Source organism: Mustela lutreola, chromosome X (genome assembly GCF_030435805.1).
Source record: "Mustela lutreola isolate mMusLut2 chromosome X, mMusLut2.pri, whole genome shotgun sequence".
Classification (NCBI taxonomy): Eukaryota; Metazoa; Chordata; class Mammalia; order Carnivora; family Mustelidae; genus Mustela; species Mustela lutreola.
In genome coordinates this window covers 5,938,388-5,953,058 of record NC_081308.1, presented here as the reverse complement: position 1 = coordinate 5,953,058, position 14,671 = coordinate 5,938,388, and the positions used below count along the sequence as shown (strand labels likewise).

Sequence of the window (14,671 nt, the reverse complement as noted above, 5' to 3'; positions counted from 1 at the left end):
TTTGAACTCTCATTTCAGAGGTGGAGTGAGCCGTATAAATTTTCATAGCGGTGATTTGTTGTTTATTTTATGATTTCCCTTCCTGACCCTTCTGTCTCTCCGCCTCTCCAAGAGACAGGCTATTTGGTTTATTACTAGTTTATTCGAAGTTGTGCAATTCAAATATGATTTTTTTCAAAGTACAGCTTGTCATGCATCCGCAGTGTCAGTTGGCAAGGGCCTTTGGTATGTAGAACTGTACCCAGATCCCAGACGGGACATGGGAAGGTCTGTTTACAGGCCGTGAAGACTTCATCTCACTTCTTTACAGACGCCGAATCCAGCTTTCTATGAAGCCGATCGGTGCGTCGATGGCACTATCTGGTGCATGTTTTACTTCGGGCAGCGATGGAGGCTAAGGGGTGCATCTTAGTGCTCCCCGGCTCCCCTCCTCTCAGAGTGGCCCTTCACCTTCCTTCCCTCAGGCCACAGTGCCTTCCAGCGACCGCTCCACCTGACAGATAAAAAAAAATTATGTGCATGTTGATAAATGAAGGAAAAGACTGATACACACATATTTAATAGACTTTATTTTTTAGAGCAGTCTTAGCTTGATAACACCGTTGAGCAGAAGGTACAGACGTTTCTCGCACACGCCCTGCCTGCACTCATTCTTAACCTCCCCCATCACCAGTATCCCCAGGGTAGAACATCTGTTACAGTCAGTGCGTCTGCGCTGACAGTCGTAGTCACCCAAAGTCCAAAGTGTTCACATTAGGGTTCTCTCCTGATGTACCTTCTATGGGTTTGCACAACTGTGTACTGACACATAAGCATATTATTGTCTCCTACAGAGGATTTCCACTAAGACTCTCCTGTGTGGCCCTGAAAGTCCTCTGTACTTTGCCTGTTCATCCCTCCCTGTCGCGTCCAACCCTTTGCCGTAACCACTGGTCTTCTTACTGACTCCCTCGTTTTTCCTTTTCAGAATGTCATCGCATTGGAATTGTGCAGTATATATGTTGCCTTTTCAGCTTGTCTTCTTTCGCCTTCGTAATACGCATTTAAGGATCCTCCATGTCTTTTCATGACTTCATAGCTCATTTGTTTTGGGGACTGAGTTTCCATCATCTGAGCGTACCACAGTTTATTTACCCACTCATCTACCGAAGGATACCTTGGTTGCTCTCAAGTTTTGGCAGTTACGAAGAAAGCTGCTATAAGCATTGTGCGCATGTCTTTGTATGGATGTAAGTCTTCCGCTCATTTGAGAAAATACCAAGCTCACAACTGTTGGGTCATGTAACCTTGATGTATTTTGTTATCTTCCAAAAGATGGAGAGTTTAACTGTGCGGCTATTGCAATGTTAAGGAATGACAATCTCAGAGAATTTATGAATTGGTCAGTGGGATTGGATGTGTTGGGTATGGTGGACCTGTCTGGTCCCCTTGAGGCTGTTCTTGGCAAGTGGTAAGATGCTGTAGCATGGCTAAGACTGGACAACCTACTTCATTGGTTAAATGGGATTTTATCACAGGCTTGCTTAGAAAGGCAGTACCCGTCTAGTCTCAACCTTTGGTAACTTGACCTCCCATTTTTTGGTCTTCTCCACTTCATCTTAGTACCACAGCAACTCGGGCTTAATGTTAATGGAAGGGACATTGCAGATTCCTGCATCTTACTCTCTGAGCACACGTCCTCTGCTTCTTTACCTCAGCCCTCTTGCCTATGTATCAGTAAGAACTGAAGGCTCCAAGTGGTGGTTTTTCCTCTCCGGTTCTATACTTACTCACCTTGTCCCTGTAACTTGGTTCGCTTTCACCTATAGAAACATGCACATCACATTTACCTTATAAAATATAAGCTCTTCCTTAACATCTTATCTTTCTCTAGCCACCACTCTGTTTTACTCTTTGGGAAAAGAATGACTAAATATTCACCAAAATCCGTGTTTTCCCCTCGGGAGTGTGGAGATGTTGCTGGGAAGTGGGTGTCCGTCTTCAGACTAGTTTGCCTTGAGGTGGGGTGTAGTGACTCATCCCTGCGGATGGGGTGTAAGTGTCCCTTTGGGAAGAGGTCAGGGAGAGTGGAACAAGAAGGGGGCCGGATCCCAGGGGTCCAGATTATCCTTGGAGGAAACTCTTCTGACCACTCGGAATACTGGACTGCCCTGGATTGTTAACAGGAACAAGACCAAACTTCCAAGAAGCTGTCAAGATGGATGGGCTTGTTTGTTACGGCAGCTCACGGGGTTACAGCAGCTAACTCGGGGTTCAGCAAACAGGTTCAGTGTGTGAGCCACGTTGGTCCGTGACCTGTTTCTATAAATAGAGTTTTGTTGGAGCGCAGCCATTCTCATCCATTCATTATGTCTGTGGCTCCTTTTGGACAGCACCAGCAGAGCTGAGTTGTTGTGACCACGGCTATACACCTGTGAAAGCTGACAGTGTTCACTCTGACCCTTTGCTGACAAAGTTTGCCAACTGATGCTCTGAGTAATAGTTCAGCTTCCCATGTCTGCTGAGAAAGCAACACCAGGTGGACGAGGGATAGCACCTGGGACAGTGGAGGGCAGAGGACAGACACCTGTGGATCTCCCCCTTCATTTGCTGATAAAAGGTCCCCGGTGCCTCCAGACTTTTACACACACACACACACACACACACACACACACACACACACACACACGGGAGAGAAAATCAAAGAGAGGAACATGCTATCTATTAGAATGTAATGTGCCTTTGCTTACTTGAAGGGATTTTCTCATCAGTGATTCTCAAACTTGAGTGTGCATCGGAATCATCCGGAGGCCTTGTGAAACTCAGACGGTAGGGCCCCTCCCTTGGGGTTTCTGATTCAGCAGGTGTGGGGTGGGGCTGAGATTCTGCATTTCCCACATGCTTCCAGGGGGTGCTGGGAACCACACCTTGGGAATCCCTAGCGTGGATTATTAGATGAGACTCTGCTTTGCTCTGGGTTGGACACAAGGGTGACTTCTTTCCTTGCCCATTTAGTGGGGGTCCGAGGAGAGAGCGCATCGGGGGAGGGAGGTATGATTACTTACGGATTACCACCAGGTGCTTTTGCTGCCCATCCAAGTTGTGGTGTGACTTCTGCGGCTCTTACCTGAACGTTTTAGACTTTGCAATAAAAAAATTTTTTTAGTACTTATTATTTTTCTAAGGCAGCGATTACTTGAGAATAACCAAAACCGCGCATCAGGATGGATCATCTACAGTTTGCTACAGGCTAACCTCCCCACAGACCATTAGCATCTAAGCAGAGACACCGAGCTCTGCAAGGTGGCAACAGGCTCTGCAGGCTAAGTGTGGGCTGTGGTGTTGCATGGGGAGGTGCCCAGAAGGCACCATGCCTGTGGATATGCAAACGTCACTGGGATCTCCTCCTTAGGACTTGCCCCTTTTCCTCAGCTACAGTTCCTCCTCCCCCTCCCCTTCCCCCTTCCTCCTCCACCTTCTTCTTTTTCTTCTTTTAAAGATTTTATTGTTTATTGGAGAGGGGGAGAGAGAGAACACAAGCAGGGGAAGGGGCAGAGGGAGAGGGAGAAGCAGACTTCCCACTTAGCGGGGAGCTTGACGTGGGGCTTGACCCTAGGACCCTAAGATCATGATCTCAGCCAAAGGCAGACAGATGCTTAACTGACTGAGCCACCCAGGTGCCCCTCAGCTGCTGTCCTAAGCAGGACCCTGTATGTATAGTGTTGGCCAGGTTCCTTCAGTGAGAGTGATGTGGGGCGGTCCCCAGAGGTGGGGCTCCTTTTGAAAGTCTTCTCATGTCTTCCAGAACTATAGGGGGCATCTCATCAGATGTCTTGAGGGGTAGACTTCAAAATCAAGTGTTGGGCAAAGGCAGAGGGAGGGGAAAAGAAGGAAGTGTGGAGAGATGGAGTCTGTCCGTCAGCCCTTCCTATAGGGGCGGTGGTGGCTTCTGTTAAAAGCTTCCCACCTGCTATTTCTCTAGGGGTTTCTCTTTAACCCTATCACATATACCTTAAGTAAGCAGGACTGTGTATTAAAAAATTGTGTCCTTCTAATGCATTCCTTAGTTGTACAGGTGATGCCATGTTAAGTTCACTAACTACATCTTCTCTGCCTGTAAATTTCGTAAGGGCAGACCCTATTTCTTTGGCAGTTCATGGGGGCAAAAAATGGTGCTGGACATTGGGGAAGTTAACTTGAAGGAGGCTAGAAATTTCCCTGATGATTTTCATTATGTCATGAGTCAAGCAGATATCTTATCAAAAGGAAAGACTGCCTCCCTTATCGTCATGGTGCCTTCCTGCTATGCCCTCAACGTTTGAGGAGTCTAGCTTCATCGCCCTTTCCCCCAACAATAAAGGTTTAGATCAAGAGTGGGTAAGCATTTTCTGTGAAGCACCAGGGGGTACGTATCTGCAGCTTCTCAATCTGCCATTATAGTGCGAGAGCAAGCGTAGACAAATGGACGGCCTTGGCTTGGCTCTGTCTCACTAAAACTTGGTTTGCGGGGCGCCCGGGCGGCTCAGTCGGTGAAGCATCTGCCTTCGTCTCAGGTCTTGATCTCGGGGTCCTAGAATTGACCGCCACGGCAGGCTTCCTGCTCAGCAGGGAGTCTGCTTCTCTCTCTCCCCCTGCCCATACCCCTACTTGTGCTCTTTCTCTTGCTCACTCTCTCAAATAAATAAACACGATATTAGGACTTTGTTTACAGAAATAGGCAGTACCAGTTTGGTTTGCACACCCATAGTTTGCTGTCCACTGGCTTCATCGGTGCATACACATCACCTGGGGAACTTGTTAAAATGCAGTGGAAGGTTTTCAGAGGTAGGGGAGAGAGATTTTGCATTTCTAACAAGCTCCCAGGAGCTGCTGCTCGTCTTTAGGCCACAGTGTCCAGTATTGAGGATTTGGATAGGATCAGCTTTTTGTAAATACATTTGGCAATTGCAGTGAACTGGGGAAGGCTGAGGATGATTTCAGTGAGCCTGCGCGGTTTTACTGAATTTCAGAGGAAACCTGAAAGCCATATCTAAACGCAGAAGCAGACTGTAGGAATGATACTTTTTTAGAAATGTCTTCCAGCCAGCCAGACCCGAGAAACGTGGGTATTCTCGTAGTGACTTCATTCTTCTCTGGTTTCCTGGAGCCCAGTTACGTTTGAAACCTTCCAGGAAGAATGCAGCTAATTAAAAGGGAGCCGCGTTTTCTGCATGACCTGGGATCTGTCGCTTGACCTTCCAGCACCTGGGGGCAACACAGATGTACTTTCAAATTTTGTCAAAACAGGCTCTTACTGGAAAACAGATGTTGGGTCAGCATTTTCCCACATGTGGGAGCACTGAAATCCTGCAGGTAGCTCAGGCTCAAACGATTATTGATGATGACTTGCCAAATACCAGAGCTCTAATACGAAAGACTCATGACTCTCAGATTTAGAAGAAGCTCTTATATACGGAACAAGAGCCAGTGCAAGCGCAACCTCAAAAACCCCGAACGTGGGACGCCACCCTGAAAGGATGAAATAAGCTTTTGCCAGAGTCTGCCTTACCCCGCAGGAAGGGATTCCTGCTCTGGCAGCATTGGGTGCTGCGTGCCTGATAGCACAGAAGGGCTTGGCTCAGGGGACGCCTCCCCCCCTCGCCCTCCCTCCATCTCTGCTGAGTTCCAGTAACTCTTTCCATATGGAAATTGACATTGCCAAATTTGAGAGGACACCCCCCCCCCCCGCCCTTTCTTTGGCAGATTGTTGGAATCAATTCCATGTGTATAACTTATCTGGCAATGCAACATGGGGCTGAGGGGTCTGGAATTATTTTAAGGTTCAGGTTTTAAAAATAACAGGCAATTTTGACCCTCTTGGAAGATTTGCTACTACTGGACTCTCCCCTGAGTCATTCAGGTAGGGATCAGGTTGCCCGCCTGTCGTTTCAAAGCACCCTCCTCAGGAAAAAGGCTTCATGTTGGCGACTGTTTGTATAAGGTATTTCTTTGGTTGACCTTTGTCTGCTGTGTTAATGGTGTGTCACGGATTGGCCCTCTCTGGAAGGAGCTCCCTGGGTAAGAACATTCTAGCTGTGGCTCCTTCTAGGTGTGGGTCTCCTGGGAGGAAGTATGGCTTCAAGGTTAGACCCTAGAAGGGTCTCCACAGATAGACTTACGGCCAGCTCTGTTTCTGATCACCTTACCTCCGTGGACCCATTTTTAAGCTTTTCAGAACATATATAAATTGTTCCATCGTACAAGGGCATGTTGGAGATAAAATGTAGTTATTTATTCTAGCATAATGTCACCAGAAATACCTGGCTTTGGGGTATCCCTTTGAAGTCGACAGATCAACTTGCATGTCTGAGAGCCAAGGGGTACCAAAGGGGTAAGGAGAATTGTCGCAGTGTGGGACCCCTGAAAGAATAGAGATAGGGGTTTTACTCTGACTTCCTATGGTGTTTCTCGTACACTGGAATGAGAGACATTTTTTTTTAGGTACCACAAAAGGTGAAAGGGTCACTTGTGCTTTTGGGTTTGCTGAGGTATTTTGTCTGTGGACTGGCCAGGATCTGGCTAAGGGAGTATTCAAATAGCTTGTGTACAGAAATTTTATGTTCTGGAAATTAATGCTTTATTGTTTGTTGAATGTTGGGTCTACTACCATCTGAGACTTATATTCAATTAAAGTATCTACCTTGAGTGGTTCTTTTGAGAAAGTACATACAGGTAGAAACATCTGTCATGCAGTTCGTTTCTAATAAATGGTAATGATTATTTATAAGAGATAATGAATTAATCATATATACACTTAGGCGGATTTCTCCTGGTGATGAGGAGAAAAAAAAAAGTGTGAAGGTGTTCTTTTTCTTTGAGCTTTTGCTGATTATGGCAATGGCGTGTTTTGAATGGATCTTCTCTGTACTAGGCTGTCTGGGCTGGAACATTCTGGGTATAGCTACTGATACTCCTTGGTAAATGTGGGAAATGCAGGACTCATTATGAAATGTCCCTGCACATTGGCATGTGCGTATTGAGAGCTGCTGAAGAACCGGGGCAGTGTGGCATTAGATGCTTGTGAGGGGTACAGGTGAAGAACCCAGTTACTTACGAGGAGCAAAGCCCTTGGATCTGGGAGGTCTATGTTGATATGTTGTGTAAACCACCAGATGAAAAGCAGGGGAGGCATAGAATTGTATTTCCTGCTGGGGCACAGGCTTCTAATTAGACTTTTCCAAGATGGCCCCAGAAGAGAAGGTTGGCCACGTTTTACCAATTCTGAAGTGTACATATCGGCAAGATTTCATATTTCTAAAATCAGCGTGCTGCTTACAGTCAACCACATCTCATAATTACTGGTATCCTTTTCTCCTTCTTAGCATTACCTAAATAAACAATGTGTCTTACGTTTTGTCAACCCCGCTATGTTTGGTGAAATGTGGTAGATTTGGGCTCGTGAAATTGGAATAAGAATGCAAAAAAATGAATTACTTCCATCCTCTGGAATCAGAGGGCCTGAGAGAGCAAACGATGAAACATTTTTGTTTTCCTCAGCCCTCATTTCTAAAGGAAGTTTAGGGTTCCTTTTCTTCGAGGTGTGTTCTCCGGCAGCATTGGCATCAGGTAGGACCTAGTGAATCAGACATTCTGGGGGTGGGCTCCCCAAGTATGGGTTTGCAGAAGCCTCCAGGGGATTCTGAGACACATTCAGCTTTGAGAGCCGCTGAACAAGGCTCCCACACTTGTTCCCCAGGAGGGGTGTTGTCAGAGCGTCTGGTATGGGACGTCTGCTGTTCTTCCGAGCTTCCCCTCTCTCTGAAGCTGTTCCTGTCTTTGTAACTATGGGGGCGCATGGCAGCACGCTCTGCTTTCTCACGTCACTTCGTCGCTGACATGCTTCGCAGGCTCCTCCTCCTCTCTGTCGTGGAAATGGTGTTGTCCTGCATGTGTGGGCTGCATCACCCCCTCCTCGTTCTGGGCAGCGCTCTCCCAGCCAGCCCTGTGCATACCTGGGGTTGCGGCGGGCTTCTCTGTGGATGGCTCCTGGCTTCCCGTCTGCAGCCTGAGGGGCAGACTGCCCCAGTCTCCATGTGCTGGAACTCCGCTCGCTCACTTCCTCCTCCAACCAGGTATTCCTGTCATTTCTGTCTTGGTGACGGTTCCACCGTGTCACCTGCTGCTTCCGGTGGAGATTTGGTGATCTGCCTGTACCTCCCCCTCTGTCTCACAACCCAGTCATTACCCACCACACATCATTCCCGCCTCCTAAGACCACTCCAGGGCATTCTGCCCTCTCCACGTCTGCTGCCCCCAGCCTTGACTGGGCCTGTTGCTATCCTTTGTGGAATATTGCAGGGGTCTCTCTCCCTGTTTCTCTCCTGCTTCCCCGCTTACTCCCATTCCATTTAATCCGTCCGTGGTCGGGTTAGAGTGACATGTCTCATGTGGAGATCTGACAATGAAATTCCTTTATCTAAACAGTCTCTAATGTCTTCTCATTTGCACGGCGATATTTCAGAGTCTGGATCCCTTTCAGAGCTCTGTTCTGTTTGGGAATTGCTGCTTAGAATTTTTCTTTCTGGAAACTCATAACCACCTTTGGCATTTTAAATGTTTCGGGAAATCCTGAAGTCAAGAACTCATTTAGGTTTGACCTAGTATTTCCCATGGTCTTGGTTGACCCTGCCCCTCCCACACATCAGCTGTTAACATCCCATGACATTTGTGCTCTCCGTGCATTCTGGGTAAGGCTACACTTTCCATGCAAGGCTTGGCGTGAGTTGGCCCTCGCTTGCTCTTCAGTCTCATTTTCCACAAATTCCCTCATTTTCTTTTCACTGACAGTGACTTCCTAAAAATGTCACATTGCCTTGTGCCCTAGGACTTTCGGTCTTAGTCTTTGTCTTATCTCCTAGTGAAATGCCTTCCATTCTTCTTGCCCCCTAGAAAATAGCCTGTTGTCGTGTAGGTCTCAGCTGAATTATCACTTCCTCCAAGAAGCCCTCCTGGATTCCTCTAGGCACACTTGGGTGCCCCCTTCTGGTGCCTTGTCATCTTATTTGCACTTTCATTATCCTCATCGGCTCCTTACAGCCTCTAACCTTGGGAACAGTGACATTGCTCTAGCAGAATGTCTGGAGGGAATGTCTGTGAGTACTAACCGATATGAAATGAGACCACGAGAAAGTGAATGAGTAGTGGTAGTTTCTGGCTGTAATGATGTTAAGAGCTACTCCTTATAGAAGCCGTTACTACGACATAGTATGTTTCCGATGCTCTGCCTACCTTAACTCCTGTAATCCTCTTATCGCTTCTGCGAGATGGGCAGTGGCATTGTTCCGCCCACTGTTCAAATGATAGAAACATGAAGGGTTTTGGTGCGGCCTGCCCCTTTCCCCCCAGGTGGAGGGGAAGGTGAGCTCGTTTCTGGGAGGGATGGCTCTTCTTTCGGAGACACTTTTCTGGAGAAGTGGAGTAAATGCCTGAAACAGTGTCCTACCACATCTTCTTGGTGGGAAGAAAGACTTTCTTAGCCTTCCCTAGGAAAAGGAGTATTTCCTTTTTCCCAAGAAATTTTTGTATTCTGAGTATTACTTGCAACCTGCTGACAAATTTAACAGCGTCATTATTCTCATTGGTGATAGCAGCCAGGCTGTTGGTGCCAGGGTTTTTTTGAAATGGAGAGGGTCACTTCATAGTAGCAGTTCTCAATGCGACACGGTGATCACAGCTCCCAGAAGATGCTCCGCAATGTCTGAGATGTTTTTTGGTTGGTACAGCTGCAGGGGTGTGGGGGGGGGGGGAGCTACTGATGTCTTGTAGGCAGAAGCCAGGGGTGCTGCCCAGCAGTCTGCAATACACAAGACGGCTCTTGACAATACAAAAGTATTTGGCCCCAAATATTGATAGGGATGAGTTGAAAAACCCTGGTTTATACTTACAGATTCAGACTTACAGCAAAACATCTTAGAAATTAAACAGAAAACTTAAAGATTAAACACAGCAATGGGAAGTGGCAAATAGGTCCTGTCAGGAGCTGACTATGGGGAATCCCTAAGTTTTAATGAGCTCCACACAATGAAGGTCATCAAACAAAGTGGGGGGCATAATAATCCTGACACTCCATTAAGTGACAGGAAAGGAAACCGAAAAAACTCCTAGCCTGGAAAAGTGGGACTAAGGACATTAATTACCCAGAAGAGGCTAGCAGACTATTTGCACTCATTTCTGGAAATCCCTGAAAAAATACGGCAGAATTTTCTTTAAATGTTCTTAAGAAATGTCCTAGACTGATAATAGACGGGGGGAAAAATGGCTTTCAATAAATGGAAAGATACGTGGGAAAAGGGTCGTCAGAGGCATGACTAATGCATGTCAGATTGGATGGGTCCGGGAAGATATATAAGACTTGGCAAAGAAATTGAGTTTGTGGAAGATCTTGAGGTACATTCAGAAGAAGCCAACCAGAGTAGGGCTCTGTAAAGTGGGTGAATATAAACCTCCAAAGAGGATGTTTATAGCAATTTGTTGCACACGGGAGGAAAATATTAGAACATTTTTTAAGAATCAAAAGTAAATGTTGATATCAGAAAGTCTGCATTATTAACAGCCATACAGATCAATAGTAGTGCTCACTTTCACGCTGCGTGATAGCTATCCCAAGTCAGAAGGAAGATGGGAGGTAATTTGCTGGGAAAATACCCAACATACTGGCATGTACTATACCTTACCCGCAGGCAGGTAAGTGAATCTAGAGGCAACATCGAGTTTATGTAAAACTAACACTGAAACATTTTTGAGTAGCTTAAAAAGATGTCTGAAGAGACAGAACCTACTGGAGTAAAGAGTACTCCTTCATATACAAGTGAACCCCACGAAATGGTCAGCTTGTATTTGTTCTTTGTCATACTGTGACATCACAGCATTGTCCCCATCGGCCAAGAAGCTGAGCAAAAAAGAAAGAAAAGGAAAAAAATTCAAATTACCAAGAAAACTATGGGAAATATGATTTTATGTCCAAGTTCATTAATAACAGATGTTTTCCCAAGTCCGTATCTCTGCTGTGAGACATCACTTACTGATATGGGTACTGGTAGATCATTTGTAAATAGACAAATAAACATACATGGCAAGTACAAGCTCTGGCTTGATGATTCGATAACAAGGTTCTTGTGTTTCTTTCTATGGATGGATGAAGTATTTTTTATGCCAAGCTTTACTGATGTGTAAGTTACCTCCAGTAAAATGCACCCATTTTAAGGGTACGGTTTGGTGAGTATTGACAGTGGCGAGTCGCTGTGGGGTCACCATCCCAATCCTGCCCAAGTGCTGTCTTGCCCTTACACTCAGGCCTCTCCCTGTCCCAGTGTCTGGCAACCACTGGTCTGATCTCTGTGCATAGCTTTGCCTTTCTAAAGTCTCATACAAGTGAATAGATTTTGAGGCTTTGCTGCTTGACTTCTTTCCCTGAGCACAGTGCTTTCACGGCTTCTCCGGTTCTCCTTCGCGTGCCTCAGAGCCCTTTTGTGTGTATGGCTGGATAGTGTTATCCCGCAGTGGATGTCTTTACCGTAGCTCGTGTATCCACCTGCCGGTGGAGGAACTCGGGATTGCTTCCAGGCTTGCTGATCATGAATCATGTCCCTGTAGACATTCGTAACTGCGTCTCTGTGTGGACCAGCGTGTTCATTCCTCTTGCACACGTATGTAGGGGAGTGACCCCTACGTCATGTGCGTACTGCATGTTCTGCTTTGTAAAAAACTGCCTGACTGGTTTGTGGAGTCGCTGTGTTGTTTATGTTACTACCAGTGATACAGTCCTAGTTGGTTCACAATTTGCCCTTGGCAGTGGGTATTATCATTTAAAAGGAATTTACCCATTTAGGACAGCCTGGGTGGCTCAGTGGGTTAAGCCTCTGCCTTCAACTCAGGTCATGATCATCGGGTCCCTGTAGGGCTTCCTGCTCAGCAGGGAGTCTATTTCTCTTTCTCTCTCTCTCTCTTCTGTTTCTCCCTCCATCCCTCCCCCCCCCCCCCCCCGTCATGTTCTTGCTCTCAAATAAATAAATAAAATCTTTTAAAAAATTACCCATTTAATAGTGTATTTCATTGGGATTTTAATTTGTACTTCCCTAATGGCTAAAGATGCTGGTGGTCTTTCCGTGTGTTTATTTGCCATCCTTGTCTGCTCTTGGGTGAGGTGCACTTGTACTTACTGAGTGATTGTTGCTTTATATTCATGGTGATGGAATTTTTGAATATTAAAATAAAACAATTTAGAGCACCTGGGTGACTCAGTGGGTTAAGGGACTGACTCTCGGTCTAAGCTCAGGTCTTGATCTCAGGTTGGTGAGTTTAAGCCCCATGTTGGGTTTCAGGCCCAGCATGGAGCCTACTTAAAAACAAACAAACAAACAAAAACAATAAAAATAAAGTGAAATAACTCAAATAAAAGCTTTTCTCTCCTTCTTACCTTTTTTCTTTTTCTTTTTAAACTCAGTGCCAGGTATGAAGGTCTTGCTCATTTTTTAAAAAAATCAGTCATTATTGGTCAGAGGTTCATGAAAATCTGACCTATTGAATGTGCTTTTCTTTCAGTTTTTCATGAAGATGGGGATGGAGCCCCATATTTAAAGATCCATGTGAAAAGGAAGTTGGAAGGGGGTAGGGTCTGAAAACTCAGATGTGGAGATAAATGGCCGCAGAATGTTTTAGAGAACTGAGACAGGTTGCCACACGAAGAAATCAGCTCTTATCCTGCGGTCCATGAGGAATCATTAAGGATGTGAAGATGAGGATGCCGTTATTAGACCCAGAAACACAAACAGGACTGTCCCCTACCATTTAACCCGTTTTGCTAGTATGTTCTTGACAATGCCGCGCTATGTGCAGCATCCTATTAAGTAACGAAAGTGAAGGTCTCAAAACCCAAAGAATATGGAGAGTTCCACTCTGTAAACTCTACAGAAATGAGCGATGATACCAGGAGTTGCTGCCTCTGTGGGACTGATAAAACATTCCACTGACCCCAGATATTGCCTGCATGAAGATAGCACTGGACCTGAAAATCCCAGCATTTGTCCTCGAGACCTGACCTTGGCCATTTTCACTTAGTCATCTGTTGTCTTGCTGTGTGGATGGAGGATGACGTATTTTCTTGATATTAGCAGCGGGCCCTTTGTTTCTCTTATTTCCTTTTTGCAGTCTTAGCTGTCATCATTCCCCAGAGAGGCACAAGTACGTATTCTGATTATATGCGGCACTACTGAAAATACCTACACTACGAATGGGAAGTCGCCACACATTTAACACACATTGATTCCACACATGTTTATGGAGCACCTATTGCCGGGAATTCGCAGGCCCGGTGCTGTCCCTTGGGATGGATTTGTCAGTGCGTAAAGGATACAGAGACTCTCAAGGATCGTGGCTCTGGGTGCTGGCAGGGGAAGAGAGACAATGGATGGCAAAAACAAAGAAGTAAGCTATATGCTATGTTACAAGACTGCAAGTGCCAAGTGGACTGTTTCTTTAAAATGGACCGAGGGGTGCCTCTCCCCCAGCCCTCATGTGCTCTCTCTCTCTCTCTCTCTCAAAAAAATAAATAAGATGTTTAAAAAAATAAATGAAATGTACTGAAGATGTTTCCATGAGCGATGACCCCTGTTTAACTTCGGGCATGCGATTCCTTGGGCAGGCCCAGTTAGGCCACATTTGGGATTTGGTCCTTGTGAGAGACAGGACGTGGAGCCGTGACTCTGTAATGACCCAAGAAAGGGGTCGGGGGCCAGAAAGGGTGGGGAGCTCGGGAGCCGGTCTGCAAGGAATGTTGCACGTGCACAGCATCGGTGAGGGGAAACGGGAGAGCCATTTCACCTTTGATCAGGAAAGCTACTTGTGCCCTCCTGACACCAGGGTTATTTCATACAGCACTTTTTGGGGAGCGGGGTTTGGGAAAGATGAAGCAGAACTTTCAGCCATAAATGCTGGCTGTAATGGACGAGTGATTGCTGTAGCTATGAGCCCAGATCGATACCTTTTACAGGAGAACAACTGAATGGCTGTGGAAGCAGAAGCAGGAATTGATCTCTTTGTTTTGTTTTGTTTGTAATTCCACCGACAACTAAGAGTCTCTTGATGTGTTACATTGGGATCTTTCACAACTTAATTTTGTGGCACGAAATATTCTTATGTTTTTCCTTCTTCTCTCGGTGGTCAAACATGCCGGGCTGTCTCTGTCCTGTTGCTTACTTGGGCTTTGAATATTACTGAAGAGAGAAAGCTCACTTGGCAAGGCGTACATTACAACGTAGGTTGAACAAACCCCTCCCCCCCCAAAAAAACCCCCCCGTATTAATTTCTAGAATGTAAGTCAGGCTGTGTTGGGTGACACAGTTTTCATCTGACACTTAAAACAGGATAACAGAATTTTTTTTTCCTCTCAGAAGCAGAATAGATTAGAATAGGCTTATGTAATGCCATAAGCCATCAGATACTCCTGGCTCTCGAAGTTTAAATTACAACTCCTTTTCCTCTTGAAGCTAATGATTTCATTAGGATGAAGATTTTCTGCATATAATAGATCTTTCTGCTCCTTACACAGGTAATTGAGCCTTTAGTTAACTCGCTGTGGCTGATAAGGCTCTGTAAGAAAAATCAGAGTAATCCCTCTCCCCCTCCCAACACCTCCCCTTATGTTGTGTGCACTGTC

At 45.9% G+C, this 14,671-nt stretch overlaps 1 long non-coding RNA gene across 2 annotated transcripts in view; it reads left to right on the top strand.

The window, feature by feature from the left end:
• LOC131821597 (uncharacterized) overlaps positions 1-14,671 on the top strand; it is a 92,714-nt gene that overhangs the window by 63,020 nt on the left and 15,023 nt on the right. The window contains exon 5 of one of the 2 annotated variants that reach the window (XR_009349949.1): positions 12,559-13,560. The exons of the other annotated variant lie outside the window; for it this stretch is intronic. This is a non-coding gene — a long non-coding RNA (uncharacterized LOC131821597). Of the gene's footprint in view, positions 1-12,558; positions 13,561-14,671 lie in introns of those variants that run through there. 2 annotated transcript variants of the gene reach the window in all.